Raw genomic sequence first — 16,106 nt, 5'->3', positions numbered from 1 at the left:
GAAAGTGATTCAAAAAGAAAAGCGTAGTGCATCGCCTGGACAGAGATAGCCAATAACTATACAGTAAGGTAATCCAGATCTACATGAGATGGCGGCATGAAATCAGAAAGGATCCGGTAATGTAAAGAATTTCGTTCTATGTTAAAAATCGCTTAGAAGAATGAGAATTTTGTGTATACTGTAAACTAAGGACACTAATAGAGAACTTTTAAGTAAGAATTTGATTGAATTAGTTAAGACCCCATGGAACAAAGAAGAATTGTTGATAGGCAGTATTTTGATCGAGCATTGCTAGGCTTGCCTAATGAAATTTAGAATTAAGATAGTTATTGATAGAGTAGTAATGAAAGTGTTCAATGTGTGTACTGTGAATAACTTGTGAAAGGAATTATATCCTGGTAGTGTTATGCTTACACTTAATCTTATCTTTTCATAATTGAAGGATTTAGCTTACTCAATTTCATTGTTGTGATTTAGTATGAACCTTAACTTAGAGTGAGTTTTGTTCTATTGAGTATTTGAATTTTCTTAACTGTTTTGTGTTTTTCCAATAAACATGTTTTGTACCTTATACCTGAGTTTATGCCTGATTACGAATTCAAACCACCACTTATGAAATAGAACCTTTTGGCAGGAAGGAATTAGATATTATTGCTTAAGTGAGATTCAGGTCACGACTGCTAACTGAATCTGCACAGCACCAGCGTAAAATTAATTATTGTGTGTATCCCTTTTGAATTTAGAATTGTTTCCCTGAACAAGAGTCTCTTCTGTTATAGGATATAGGCTGGCGCAGCAAAAATAAATAAATTTTGCCAATATCCGAAAAGGAAATAGTACTGAATTAATATTTTAAAGGTGCAACAGTAGATTAGAAAGCGGGCTATTTAGAGGTAGAACAAGGTAAAATATAGAAATAACAATGGCGCAGCCGGTAGAGCCTTAGAATTTAAAGTTGACACATCCTTAATCACTATAAGTTGATTTTTGATATCGTATCAGGCATTTATTGGATTAATTAGAATTTTGAGGAAAAATATATTGTGTTGAATTGTAAGATGAATGCAGATATGTCCCTACCTAACAAGCTCAGAGTTAGATGACTCAGAGTTTTTTAGAACGATTAATCCCCAACAGGTATTCCCTCAGTTTTCGGATGATGGATCTGATGGTGATTGCATTCTTCGAGTACATTGAGGAATTGAGAAGGATTGGTTGGTGGAGTGAATTCCAACTGCTCATTCTGCTACGCAGCAAGCTAGTTGGAAAGGCTAAGACCTATTTTCACTCATCACCGGTTCTGAAAGAAACCCAGAGTTATGTTAAGTTTAAAGAAGTCCTTATTTCACAGTTCTAAAGGGTAAGGAACGTGGGACCGAATCTGTGGAAGCTCCAAAGGATGATACAGAAGGACAAAGAAAATGTGTCCGATTACCATAACTGGTTGTTGAATCTTGCCAACACACTAAGTGTTTTGGACAAAGACAGGCACCACCTAAACTGGGCCGTTTTCCAGTACTTTAAGGCAGGAGTGAAACAAGAATTTAAGGAGACAGCATACGAAAAGGATATATCAAACTTAGAGGAATGTTATAATGCAGTTAAACAGAGGGATTAACTGCTCGGAGACATTGGTCCCACAGCAAAAAAAAAAAAAAAAAAAAATTAATTTTGCCAACATCTGAAAAGGAAATAGTACTGAATTAATATTTTAAAGGTGCAACAGTAGATTAGAAAGGGGGCTATTTAGAGGTAGAACAAGGTAAAATATGAAAAAACAATGACATAACAATACCAATCTTAAAGCCTAACAAGTTGGGAAGTTATAGACCAATTTCACTGACTACGATTCCAGGCAAATTGATGGAAAAAATGATACTCCAATGTTTGAATTACTATCTGAACAAAAATAGTATACTACCACATTTTCAGGATCCCTTTAGAAGAAATCACTCAACAACTGATCAACTTTTTTACTTAACCCAGACAATTCAAGATAACTTCCAGACCAAACCTACCAAATCCACCATTGCAGCTTTTATAGATTTTATCAATGCCTTTGACAAGGTGTGGAGGCAGAAACTCTTTTCCAAACTTTGTCATATTGGAATAGAAGGGAAAGTTCTAAACTGGATTTATGACTTTCTAAGAAATAGAACAATTTGATTTAGAATAAATAATACCTTTTCCAAGAAAGTGAAAATAAGACAGGGACTCCCTCAAGATAGCATTTTGAGCCCACTCCTTTTTTTTCCATCTACTTAAATGACTTAGATAAAAATATAAATAAAGAAACAAAGATAGATATGTTTGCTGATGATTTGGTCCTATTCTCAGTTCACAACAACCAGGAACAGCAAAAGGTCACTTAAACAAAGCCATTGAAAGTTTAGCTACATACTGTGAAAAGCAAAAAATCAAAATTAACCCTACTAAATCAGAAATTTGTCTATTTACCATTAATAACCAGCTCAGAAAGTGGAGACCAAAGATTAAGCTAAACAGTCAACTAATTACCTTTAATGAAAACCCCAAATACCTTGGAATTACTCTGGATCCATCGCTAAGCTTCAGTAAACATATCAACAATGTTGCAGTCAGAGCAAAAAGAAGATTAATATCATGAAAGTATCTCAGGTAAAGAGTGGGGAGCCAATGCTAAAACCTTAAAAGTCGCATACGCCTCTATAATCCAACCCATAATGGAATATGCTTTGCCTATCTGGATGTAAACATCACAAACCAGCTTAGACAAGCTTATAAAAATTCAGAAAAATGCAGTTAGAATCATATGTGGACTAAGGAATACAACTGCTGGAAAAATAGCAGAATTCAAATCCAACCTTGTTCCTTTAAAAATTAGGTGGCAAGAAAATCTTACTAGATTTGTAGAAATAAAATAAAATAGCCAACTATCCAGCATTTCCTCCGAATCAAGACAGGAAAAATATAGTTATCAACTTTGAAATAGGGAAACATGAGAAAAAAAGCCTAGAAAACCCTAAAATCTTGAGATCATTAGCCCTTTCAAAAAATAATGGAATATGGACCTGATTCAATAAAGATCTACACAGATGATTCCAAAAATCCAAATGGCGATTCTGGGAGTGGCATACTGATCTGTGGCTCTCAAAATATAGAACTAAAAACAACTAACACTATTGGATGCAACTCATACCATGCAGAATTAATAGCCATTAACACAGCACAGCAACATTTGAATAAACAAAACCCAAAGGAGTTTATATTTTTCACAGATTCCTTAGCAGCCCTTCAAGCTTATTAAAAACTACTACACTAGCCATCAAGAAATACTTAGAGACATAGCAAAAAACATAAACAAACTACATAAGGACTCCAAAATAATTTTCCAATGGATCCCATCTATGTGGGATTAAAGGGAAATAAAACTGCAGATGAAGTAGCAAAAATGACTGCAACATCAAGTGATACTACAGATTTCAATCTTTTTAAAACCACTCAAAAAGATAAAAAGAACGATTCTCTTGGACATGACTCACCTCTGGTATTCAGCAGAAAAACCAGGAGGTACCAGTAACTCGAAGTTTAATTGCTGTGCCACTACCATGATCTCTCGTCTCAAGACTGGCCACACGACCGATCATGTTTAGCAATGGCATAAAAGGCTTCCCTATCTATCTGCAAAATCTGTAGCATCGAGGAAGCATTGCCAATGCATTTACTAAATTGTATGAATATTTCCAAATCTGAACTTTATAACAACCCAGAAAGGTGCGTATGAAATACATGAATTTGACCTCTGATCTGGTGTAATAATCCCATCGGATAAAATAAATAAATAAAAAATGAAATTAGGAACAAATAAAGATGAAAAAAACAAGAATTATGAGATTGCATACTGGAGAAAAACATGTGGGTGAGTGAATGAAGTGGGAGGAGGGGGGATAATTAATTTATGAAACTGACTAATACTTTGCTGGATTTCCCACTAGCAAGAGAGCACAAAATTACCAATGTGGTAAAACTCAATTAGAACTCAATTATATACAATTCAGTGTACCCAAAAGGAACTAATGTCTGAACAAGGTACCCTCTGGGGACCAGATAAAAAAAAAGTTAATTCAGAAAAGTCAGGGCATATGTGGTCTTAGAATGACTATGACTGTCTTTAGTTCCAGAATGATTCCAGATCTTTGGTAAATCAATGCAGCTGTATTTGTTGTTGATTGGAGAAGTGCTTCATAACTGATGCTGATTCTAAAAATAGTCTCTCATTCCTATAGCTGTTTCACTTGGTTGCTACTTTCTTTTTCTACAGTGAATAGTATTTTAGGATATAGGCTATTTAAGTATCTAATGTGTCTGTGTCATCAGGCCAAATAGCAAACATGTCTTCTACATAGCACAGCCACACAGCTGGTTTATGTGTAACTTTGCTGAGTGCCTGATTTTCTATAAAATCAAGTACTCTATAACATCACACATTTTTAATGGTATCTGAAAGGCAACGGCCTAAACTAAGTGTTTATGGGTATTTATTCTATGGGCACATTTTTACATTAAAATAAACAGTAGACTCAAATCACTATTGTTTAACTATACACAGGGCTTGAAACGTGTGCTTGACTGTTCACAATGTCAGTTCTGTTGATGCTGCATACTCTATGGGAGGAGTTATACGAGGAAGTACGGGAGACAAGAGATCTGGGGTTGATGATTGATAGAAACCTGAAATTTAGGGGACATATTGCAAAGGTGGTGAAGGTAACACAGAGGATTGCTGCAATTATGAGAAGGACACTGACCTGCTGAGATAAAAGGGTTATCATTCCGTTGTATAAGTCTCTGATCAGACCACACTTAGACTATTGTTCTCAGATATGGTCCCCAGGATTTGAAGGGGATAAATTAACTGTGGAAAGGGTACAAAGATGGTTTCAGGACTGTACAATTTTGGTTATGAGGATCGGCTGAGGGAATGTGGACTGCAGAGTTTGGTGGATAGAAGGAGGAGAGGTGATATGATTGAGACTTTTAAACGGTTGAGAGGTGGTTACAGGGTTGACATTGGGGAGTTCTTTCACTTGGTTGAACAGCGGGAAGGAGCGATAACAAGAGGCCATCCCTGGAAGTTACGAAAGGACACTGTGGGCAAGAGAGGGTGAGTAGTGGTTTCTTTGCATGGAGGGTGGTTGAACCGTGGAATGCATTGCCTGATGGAGTGGTGAGAGCGAGAACGGTCAATGAGGTTTATGGAGTGGTATGATAGACTTTGTGATTCTTAGGGAGGACCTCCCCTCGATGAGTCTTGACAGACTTTATGTTCTTAGGAACGATCTCCCACGATGAGTCTTGACTCCATGGGGGCCTGAATAATAATAATAATAATAAAAGTTTTTTTTTACCATGTATATTGGGAAATGTTGGTTATCAAAATATTTAAATGAGTAGAAAGGCTTAAGTAGTTAACATAAGTAATGTTAACTAATGACCTGTGATGTCATTAGTTAACATTACTTATGTTAACTCTTGACCTTTAGTAATTGAGTAATGACTAATGACCTGTGATGTCATTATCCTCTATATATATATATATACAAGTAGCCCATTCATAAAGATACTTAAGGCGCAAACTCTTTGTTTGCTTACACTTGGATAAAGTATTAAACAAAGAATATAACTTTTTGTCATCTTTAATTTATAGTAAAACTAAATGAAAAAACTTTCAAATTCTTTCAATGGAAAACTATATGAAGATGGCAGGGTTTCCCTTCTTGGAAACTCGGGTTTTTCATCCCACAAAATAGATTAACTGGTCATCAGAACATGGAATTAACAGACATAATACATTGGCTTTATAGCCTGAATTGCTTCAGCCATACATCCAAAACAAGAACTAGATTAATATGAATGAGAGTTTTCATAGTATGGAGGGAGATAGGAGATGAATAGCAGATCATTCCTGGAATCTGTATAAGGAGAGTGTGAGTTAGGAGCTGGGAGGAAGTTAGTTTTTTGCATTGAGAGTGGCGGGTGATTGGAATGTGTTACTTAAGATCATTTAAGACATAATATGATGAGCCATGTATATGACAATGGGTTCTCCCATATTGATTCCTTTGATGCCATGAATACTGCCTGGTGATACTGTCTCATTATCCAAATTTCCATTTTGAAATCAGTCCATGTTGCTCTAGTTGAAAATGCCTTTCATTCAAAAAAAAAAAAAAAAGTTTATTTTTGTTTTCTGTTGAATATTATACATGCTTCCTACTTTCTCTGATCACTAGTACCTGAATAAACCATCCTATTCTTATTTATTATTATTATCAACACCCAACCTCCATGGAGTCAAAGACTCATCGTGGGAGGTACTCACTATTGCATACAATGCTCATCCAACCTCATCTTAAACTGATTTAATGTATTCACATCCACAACACACTCAGGCAATGCATTCTACTTACCAACCACCCTCCATGCAAAGAACCTGCTTCTCACTCCTCTGCGCACACCCTCCCTATACAGTTTCCAGCAATGGCCTCTTGTTCTACTTCCCTCTCCAATTCTATGAAAAATCTCTTCCATATCTACCTAATAACAACCCCTGACCAGTTTATATGTCTCAATCATATCTCCCACTCTTCCTCCTATTCACAAGACTCTGCAACTTACAAATCCCTCAATCTGTGCTTGTACTCCACATTCCAAAGACCACTGACTACCTTTGTGAATCTTCTCTGTACCTTTTCCAACATATTCTCGTCACCATGAAACCCCGGCGACCAAATCTGTTGCACAATAATCTATATGAGGCCTGATCAAGACCTTATACAATGGAATCATAACCTCTCTATTTCTGAATGTCAGGGTTCTCTGCATCATGGCCATTATTCAATGTGATATCTTCACAACTTGTGCAACATGGCCCCTGAATTTCAGGTCCTTGTCCACCATCACACCTAGATCTCTCATCTCCTCTACTTCTGTTAAAGTTTCCCCACCAAGTGTATACTTGGCATCCCATCGTTGCTTACCAAATCTCAAAACCTTACACTTGGCAACATTGAACTGACAGCTCCGCTTATCTGCCCATTCATGAAATCTATTCAAGTCCTCTTGTAAGACATTAACATCAGCCTGACTGTGCATTACTCTCCCCAGTTTTGCATCATCTGCAAACAGCTGGATATCACTAGTTAAACCCAATCCAATATCATTAACATACAAATTGAACAACAATGGTCCCAAAACTGACCCCTTGTAGCACCACTGGTGACCTTTCTCTTTTGAGATACTGCACCCCCATATACAACTTTCTGATATCTATCTGACAGTCACTGATCCAACACAGAAGTCTGTTATCCAATCCCATCTCTTTCAATTTAATTAAGAGCTTGTCATGTGGCAGTCTATCAAAGCCTTTGCAAAATCCAAGTACACCACTGTATATGCATCTCCTCTGTCCAAGGTATTTGTCACCTTCTTATAGTACATAAGTAAGTTAGTGAAACATGATCTCCCTTAACAACCCCATGCTGATAACCACAGAGAATACTGCTATTATCAACCCTTTTCTGTATCCTACTTCTCACCAATCTCTCCAGGACCTTCACCACAACTCCAGATATACAGACCAGTCTATAATTTGCCTTATCACTACCTTTATGCAGTGGAACAATTTTACCCTCCTTCCACTCCCTTGGAACCTGTGCTGTTGCAAAACTCTTGTTAAACAGGCATGCCAATGCTACTGCCAGTTCCCTGGAACATTCTCTTAAGATGCGTGGTGATGAAAGTTTATTTTCCACTTGGTTAGAGTATAATAAATTTAGTTTAATCCTTTATCCAAGTGTGAGCAAACAAAGTTTGCGCCTGAAAGTATCTTCAGGACTGGGTTAAGGTGGTACACACCAGGGCAACTCGTTGCAAAGGTGGAGCAAGCTACCAACACTCCTATCCTAGTATCTCCTATAATGCAAAACACATCTCCTTGCGGATATGTCTATTGTTATGCATTAAGGGAAGGGCCACTACCCAGACCGGTTTCGACCTTTATTGAGGTCTCTTCAGTGGGAGCCAGGCCCAAGTCGAGATATCAGGCAGAAGCATTAGCAGGTCATCTCCAACTATAGGAATTGCCAATTGGTGTGCCACCCTTTTTTTAATAAATTACTCTGGATTTAGAGAAAGATGTTGAAAGTTTATTTTCCACTTGGTTAGAGTATAATAAATTTAGTTTAATCCTTTATCCAAGTGTGAGCAAACAAAGTTTGCACCTGAAAGTATCTTCAGGACTGGGTTAAGGTGGTACACACCAGGGCAACTCGTTGCAAAGGTGGAGCAAGCTACCAACACTCCTATCCTAGTATCTCCTATAATGCAAAACACATCTCCTTGCGGATATGTCTATTGTTATGCATTAAGGGAAGGGCCACTACCCAGACCGGTTTCGACCTTTATTGAGGTCTCTTCAGTGGGAGCCAGGCCCAAGTCGAGATATCAGGCAGAAGCATTAGCAGGTCATCTCCAACTATAGGAATTGCCAATTGGTGTGCCACCCTTTTTTTAATAAATTACTCTGGATTTAGAGAAAGATGTTGAAAGTTTATTTTCCACTTGGTTAGAGTATAATAAATTAAGTTTAATCCTTTATCCAAGTGTGAGCAAACAAAGTTTGCGCCTGAAAGTATCTTCAGGACTGGGTTAAGGTGGTACACACCAGGGCAACTCGTTGCAAAGGTGGAGCAAGCTACCAACACTCCTATCCTAGTATCTCCTATAATGCAAAACACATCTCCTTGCGGATATGTCTATTGTTATGCATTAAGGGAAGGGCCACTACCCAGACCGGTTTCGACCTTTATTGAGGTCTCTTCAGTGGGAGCCAGGCCCAAGTCGAGATATCAGGCAGAAGCATTAGCAGGTCATCTCCAACTATAGGAATTGCCAATTGGTGTGCCACCCTTTTTTTAATAAATTACTCTGGATTTAGAGAAAGATGTTGAAAGTTTATTTTCCACTTGGTTAGAGTATAATAAATTTAGTTTAATCCTTTATCCAAGTGTGAGCAAACAAAGTTTGCGCCTGAAAGTATCTTCAGGACTGGGTTAAGGTGGTACACACCAGGGCAACTCGTTGCAAAGGTGGAGCAAGCTACCAACACTCCTATCCTAGTATCTCCTATAATGCAAAACACATCTCCTTGCGGATATGTCTATTGTTATGCATTAAGGGAAGGGCCACTACCCAGACCGGTTTCGACCTTTATTGAGGTCTCTTCAGTGGGAGCCAGGCCCAAGTCGAGATATCAGGCAGAAGCATTAGCAGGTCATCTCCAACTATAGGAATTGCCAATTGGTGTGCCACCCTTTTTTTAATAAATTACTCTGGATTTAGAGAAAGATGTTGAAAGTTTATTTTCCACTTGGTTAGAGTATAATAAATTTAGTTTAATCCTTTATCCAAGTGTGAGCAAACAAAGTTTGCGCCTGAAACCGGTCTGGGTAGTGGCCCTTCCCTTAATGCATAACAATAGACATATCCGCAAGGAGATGTGTTTTGCATTATAGGAGATACTAAGATAGGAGTGTTGGTAGCTTGCTCCACCTTTGCAACGAGTTGCCCTGGTGTGTACCACCTTAACCCAGTCCTGAAGATACTTTCAGGCGCAAACTTTGTTTGCTCACACTTGGATAAAGGATTAAACTAAATTTATTATACTCTAACCAAGTGGAAAATAAACTTTCAACATCTTTCTCTAAATCCAGAGTAATTTATTAAAAAAAGGGTGGCACACCAATTGGCAATTCCTATAGTTGGAGATGACCTGCTAATGCTTCTGCCTGATATCTCGACTTGGGCCTGGCTCCCACTGAAGAGACCTCAATAAAGGTCGAAACCGGTCTGGGGAGTGGCCCTTCCCTTAATGCATAACAATAGACATATCCGCAAGGAGATGTGTTTTGCATTATAGGAGATACTAGGATAGGAGTGTTGGTAGCTTGCTCCACCTTTGCAACGAGTTGCCCTGGTGTGTACCACCTTAACCCAGTCCTGAAGATACTTTCAGGCGCAAACTTTGTTTGCTCACACTTGGATAAAGGATTAAACTAAATTTATTATGCGTGGTGATGTTTGATCAAATCCTATCGCCTTATTAACATCAAGGTTATTTATTTCCTCAAATACCTCCTGCTCACTCACAATTAAGCTATCCTCTCCTATGTCCTATACACTCAAGTTCCCCATGATTCCACCCTGATCAGGATGAAACACACTTATAAATTGATCACTGAATACCTCAACAATGTCTTCTGCAGCAGTTACCATTCTACCACTTTCATCCCTTAACTTTATCTTTCCATGATCATTCTTCCTTCTACTTGCCACATATCTAAAAAAAAACTCTCTAGGGTTTTTCTTAGCCTGATTTGCCAATTTCTGCTCATACTCTACTTTTGTTTTCTTTACTGAGTCACTCTCCTGGCTTGTTCTTTATATTCTTCATGTGACTGATTACCATTATTCATCTTGTACTTCCTCCAAAGGACTTTCTTTTTCCAGATTTTATGCTTAAGCTCCACATTCATCCATTTTACACCAACTTTATTCAGCCTTTGGGATACATTCGTACATTGATGCTGTATTTCTATGTATTTCTTTGTAAGTATGCAGCATTTATTTCCTTACCGGTCAACTCGTTCCATGTTATAGCTCGAGGTTGTCTCCTAAGCTTGTCATAATCACCAGCCTTATAATTCCACATATATCCTTTCCTCGCAAAAGCGTGCATATGACTAGCCACAACACAGGTGATTACTTAATGATCACTTTCACCAATTATTTAATCACCATCTCTTACTTAAAAATTAAATATGATTAATTTTTTATTTTTCTTTCAGTATCATGTCACTTCTATTAAATTATTATTTTATAATCTTATTATAAAATTATTAAATTATAATCTCTCAGTTAATAGACCCTCAAAAAGATTAGTATCTTAACTTACATCTGGTACAGCACTACATAATGGTAACCAAATTCGTTAACCAAACAGTTCAGCTATCTGACAGAGAAATTGATTTCCTAATGTGATTGATTAATTGGGGATTTATTGTATCCACTTATGTATCTTTGGATTGATATATTATAGATATTCTGATTGATATATTAAGAATGAAGTAATATTTTATTTATATAAATCGTTATTGATAATTAAATGTTTTATTTTTCAGATTTCCTGTGAATCAACAGTATGTAATCTAAGTTATTCAATTATTTTATTAAATGTGTCTAATGCACCTAAAATTAAAATATGTTTCGATGTGTAATTCTTCTGAACTCAATAGAAGCTGCAGATTATTTTGAAATATATTTCCTGAGAAGTAAAACAAATAACAATAATATAAAGGAAAAATATGGTATCATTAATTAAAAACATCTATCAATCTTGTAATATTTATTAAATTGCGACTGAAAAAAAAAAAAAAAAAGGCAGCTATACTTATATTGACAAGGTTATAAAAAAAGACTGGAACTCAATTCATTTCTTACACATTTTTTGTTATTGTATGTTTTACTTCTGTTTGTTGAAAAAATCTTTATTTCTGGAAAAGTAGAATTACTGTTTCAATTTGTTGCAGTTAAATAAACTGTATATCTAGGAGTGCCATTTTAATACTTAGTGAAAATAGTACTATTTTCACTAAGTCTTTATTTTGTGTGTGTGTGTGTGTGTGTGTGTGTGTGTGTGTGTGTGTGTGTGTGTGTGTGTGTGTGTGTGTGTGTGTGTGTGTGTGTGTTTCAAGTGTGCACATACTCATAAAATATTTATTCATAGTATGTACAGCATATAAAAATCATTAGACTTACAAGTATTGGAATTGTTACAATTACAATAATTGTGACACAAAAATAATGGTCATTAACAAAAGAAAGCTAATACAGCTAATTTGGAAGTAGCATTCATTTTGTTATTAACATAATGTTTCAAATGAATAGTAAAGTTCCCCTTGTAGATTTTTTTAATTGTTTTACCAAATTCCTATAATGTAATATATAAAAATCAGTTTTCAAAACCATGCTTTACCACAGTGTTTAAGCGTATAAACAGTGAGGAAGTTGAGAAAAATGTTTCAGTTTGTTATTTATAATAGACGAGATTGGATTATGATATGTGTTACACCTATAATTCATTTCTAATTAAATATTTCATTCAGTTATTTGTTTTATTTATTTATTTATTTATTTGTTATGTGGACCATGACTGGTATCTGTTAGTACTTAAATTTCATAGTACCAGATATAGTACCAAATAAAATAGTACCAGAGAGTAGTAAATTACAAAGAAACTCAATTATTCATCCTTTGAATTTGAAAACTCTTTCAAATATATGTGAAATTTTAGCTTTTATGAAAGGGAAGTAATTAGAATGCATTATTAAAACAATAACAGTATCTTTATCTGTTTTTCCTCGGAAACAGCTAAAAAAAAATCTGTCATAAATAAATTTCTTATGTGATCTTTTATTAATGACCATCAAAACTAGTTACTTCAGTGATGCATTTCAATATAAAGTGTCAAATACTTCTGTTAGTCAGAAGTCTATGCTTCCAGTTCAGAACTATTTTCACGGGTTATATGTTTATTAACCAAATTAATATAATAAGCACAAATGCAAATTTTTATAGAAACTTCTATTTGAGATTATTTTAAAAGTTTAGAATTCTTGTGACATTTAATTGAAGTATTTGTACAAATGTGAATGCACAAATGTACAAAGGTGAAATGATGTTGGGGAAAAGAGAGAGAGGGAAGAAAATATGTTGTGTATTCTGGAGCAAAATTCTCCATTATTAAAGTTTACTGATGTTTGTCCTTCCCTCTTCTAGAGGTCCCTCGGAGTTGGTAGTTCTGATCCCTTTTCTATCACGCGAGAGTGCACTTGCTGCATGATGTGTGCCACTTGGGGTGGGATGGGAAGATACCTTTGTATCCTTTATATGCAATTCTTTTTTTTCTCTCTCTCTCTCTCTTTTGCTGCCATGCCGCTTAAATGCAGCTGGCATATAGCATAGCATAATTATACTAAATGCATAATGCCAACTTGTTATTTACTGTAAATATATGTAGAGATATTTAAAATAATCACTTTAAAACTTTTAGATATCAATGTCTGACTTGTTTTTCTTTTCTTTGTTAATTAACATATTCAGCAACAGCCATTGTCAAAATAGTTTGCTCACATTATATCTTTTGGTGCTCTGCCAAAGTCATGGCTAGCATTTTGTATGCAGGGGATAAATTAGGAATCAGTATTTTTGCTCTTCCCTTCCCTTCCTTCTGATCACATTATGATGGCCCTTTAACATCTCATGCAAAGTACGCTTTCGCGTGGTCTTGTTAACTCCTAATGTGGAGAACTGCCATGCTCTGAGGGACTTCTAGACTTTAAGTAATTATGGTTCCTAATAATCCTCTGCTTACATTCATTTTCTTTTAGTAATATCTTTCAGGTGCAATATGTTGTTGTAGGAAGGCATATAGTGGTCCTGATATTAAATTCCAGAGGTGGTATTTTAAAATCAATAGCCCATAATAGATTTATTGTCATCAGTGTTTGCATGGAATTTCTTAGATAAATTTCTAGTTAGGATTTTTCACAGTGGTAAATTATTTGCCATTGCTAGTAGCAGCATATGCTTAATAGCATTATGATCAAGTCTCTCCAGGTGGTGTTGTCTGTGACAGTATGTGTACCCAGGATTCTTAAAGTCCTACAACCATTATAGTCATTAGAAACTAATAGATATTACACTTTTACACTATACAGTGTTCATTAAAATTAATTTTCCTAAATTATGTGGATATATTTTTTCATTTTGCAATATACACTATTAGATAGATGTAAATTTACATTTTATTTGTTAGTGAATAAAATGTACAATTAATTTTACATGTTTTATTCTAATCTAATGGTAAATCCTTATCCAATAGTGTATTTTATTTGAATAAATATTCACTCCAAATTAGTTTTATTTTTTATGCTTTTCTTCCTTTGTAAGAGTTTATAATGGAAAGAGGAAGTTCTTTGTTATTATTGAAGTTTAAATAATTAATTTGAAAGTACTGACAATAAAAGTCAGATTTATTTTGCACAAAGTTTTATTACTATAATTATTTTATATTTGCATCAAGAATATTCTATACTGCAATAAATGCTTTGCATCTGTCATTCCTCATGTTTATATTTCACATTTTCTAATAGAAAATAAATTTTGTAATGCTTGCACATGACAGTGTTCTTCCAAGGCACAGTAATTAACATCAACCATATTAAATAGATTTAGGTGTTTTTATATCAAAATGTATTTGTATATGTTTTGCAGCATTGTGTTAAGCATTTGGAGAATTTTAAAACTGGCTGAAAAACACTTTGCCTGGCACTATTATTAAATAACTCCTCTAATATCAGCATTAAAGATTTAATTGCAGATTCCATCATTTTAGTTTGTTTTTTTATTATTATTACCAAGAATGATGTTTTTCTTAAAGTTTTATATGGAATTTATTTATATTTTTATAATGTTGCAGGATTTGATAAATCATTTTGCTATACTTGTATATGCCTCTCTCTCTCTCTCTCTCTCTCTCTCTCTCTCCCCTCTATAATTTAAGCTCTTATATTATAAAATTTAAAATAATAAAAAAGCCTGCCATATTTCTGCATACATATCTACCTATAACAGGAACATGTATTTATATTCAACTGTTAATTCATGAGAAGTTAGAAAATGTTGCTTTAAAATACTTCTTTTGACTTTTTTGTATACAATAGTTTGGTGTTGATCCATGCCATGCCAATAGGCTATCATGTATGTTTTTTATGCATTTGTTAAAATTGCTATCTTGTGTACATTCGGTATATGTACATTAAGTAATCCTATACATTTCCCATCCTGGAAGAGCGTATTTTATTCAAGAATGAACTGATTTAATTAAACACTACCTGAAAATGGCTTTATACTAGCTGACTGCAAGCCATTAGAGCTGTCATCAAGCTTGGTCTAGGCAATAATCTTCAGTACCCACATTCCACTTCCCGTCATCCACTTATTGTAGATTTGTAACTTCATTCTTCCAAAACACCGAAGTTCGTGGATCTCTTCATATATTTATAATGCATATGATTATTTTGCATAACACAGTTTATGAATGAAAAGCTATATCATATTGATATAAATGTTTTTATTTTGTTGTTGTTGAATTCTTGTATCTACCATTTAACTCCAGAAGGAGGCAAAGAAAACTATAAAAGCTTACCCTGCCACCAGAATAATTTTAAAAATTGATAAAATTTTCTCATTTTGCATGCTCTACAGAACACAAGTTTATAGTCTGCTGTACAGATAACGTTTTTTTATAAAACTAACTCTGCCAAACCATCATGTTTAGCATAAATATGATTAGAAGAAAAGAATATAAGGGATTATTTTTATTTTTTATCTGCTCAATTTTGGCATATTTGGTTACTCAGGATATTGTTAATGGTACAAAAGCATTGAAGTTAAACATTTCTTGTAGTCAGTTTATGTAACCATGAAAGCTCTACAAGTATTGTTAAAGATTTTAGCCTTTTTACAGATTAAGTGTATATTTTTTTTAATTTGGTCAACATTGAACTTATGTCTCCAGTTATGTAACTATTATATATATATATATATATAAACATGTATAATAAAATTGTAAATATGACGACCCTATAACTGTTGTTTACTTAAGTTGTCTTAATAAATTCAGAACACCGACTCCTCTTTTGTTGTATTATTTTTAAATCATTTATAGCATTTGTATAAAGTCATTAAGCTATTATCTGTATTTACATTATTGCTAAATCGAAATCTTAGACGTTCAGTGATATAGGATGGTCCATAAGTCATGAAGGGATGTAAACATTGAATCACTTTTTTTATTCATTAATTATTTATTTATTATTTTTGTTATAACACAGAACCTAGATTTTTATTTTTAAATCATTTATAGCATTTTTATAGTCATTAAGCTATTATCTGTATTTACATTATTGCTAAATCGAAATCTTAGAAGTTCAGTGATGTAGGGT

At 34.7% G+C, this 16,106-nt stretch overlaps 1 protein-coding gene across 2 annotated transcripts in view; it reads left to right on the top strand.

The window, feature by feature from the left end:
- LOC150108117 (uncharacterized) overlaps window positions 1-15,769 on the top strand; it is a 246,960-nt gene extending 231,191 nt beyond the window's left edge. The window contains exon 8 of one of the 2 annotated variants that reach the window (XM_090390602.1): window positions 11,220-15,769. The gene's annotated coding sequence lies outside the window, so the exon portion shown is untranslated. The remainder of the gene's footprint in view (window positions 1-11,219) is intronic. The other variant, XM_090390603.1, reaches the window with a different exon arrangement.
- Window positions 15,770-16,106: the final 337 nt, after the last annotated feature.

The sequence above is a fragment of the Typopeltis vanoorti genome, chromosome 3 (assembly GCF_054136105.1).
Source record: "Typopeltis vanoorti isolate ZY-2024b chromosome 3, IOZ_Tvanoo_1.0, whole genome shotgun sequence".
Taxonomy (NCBI): domain Eukaryota; kingdom Metazoa; phylum Arthropoda; class Arachnida; order Uropygi; family Thelyphonidae; genus Typopeltis; species Typopeltis vanoorti.
The sequence above is the reverse complement of the archived record's forward strand: the minus strand, read 5'-3'. Positions and strand labels throughout refer to the sequence as shown.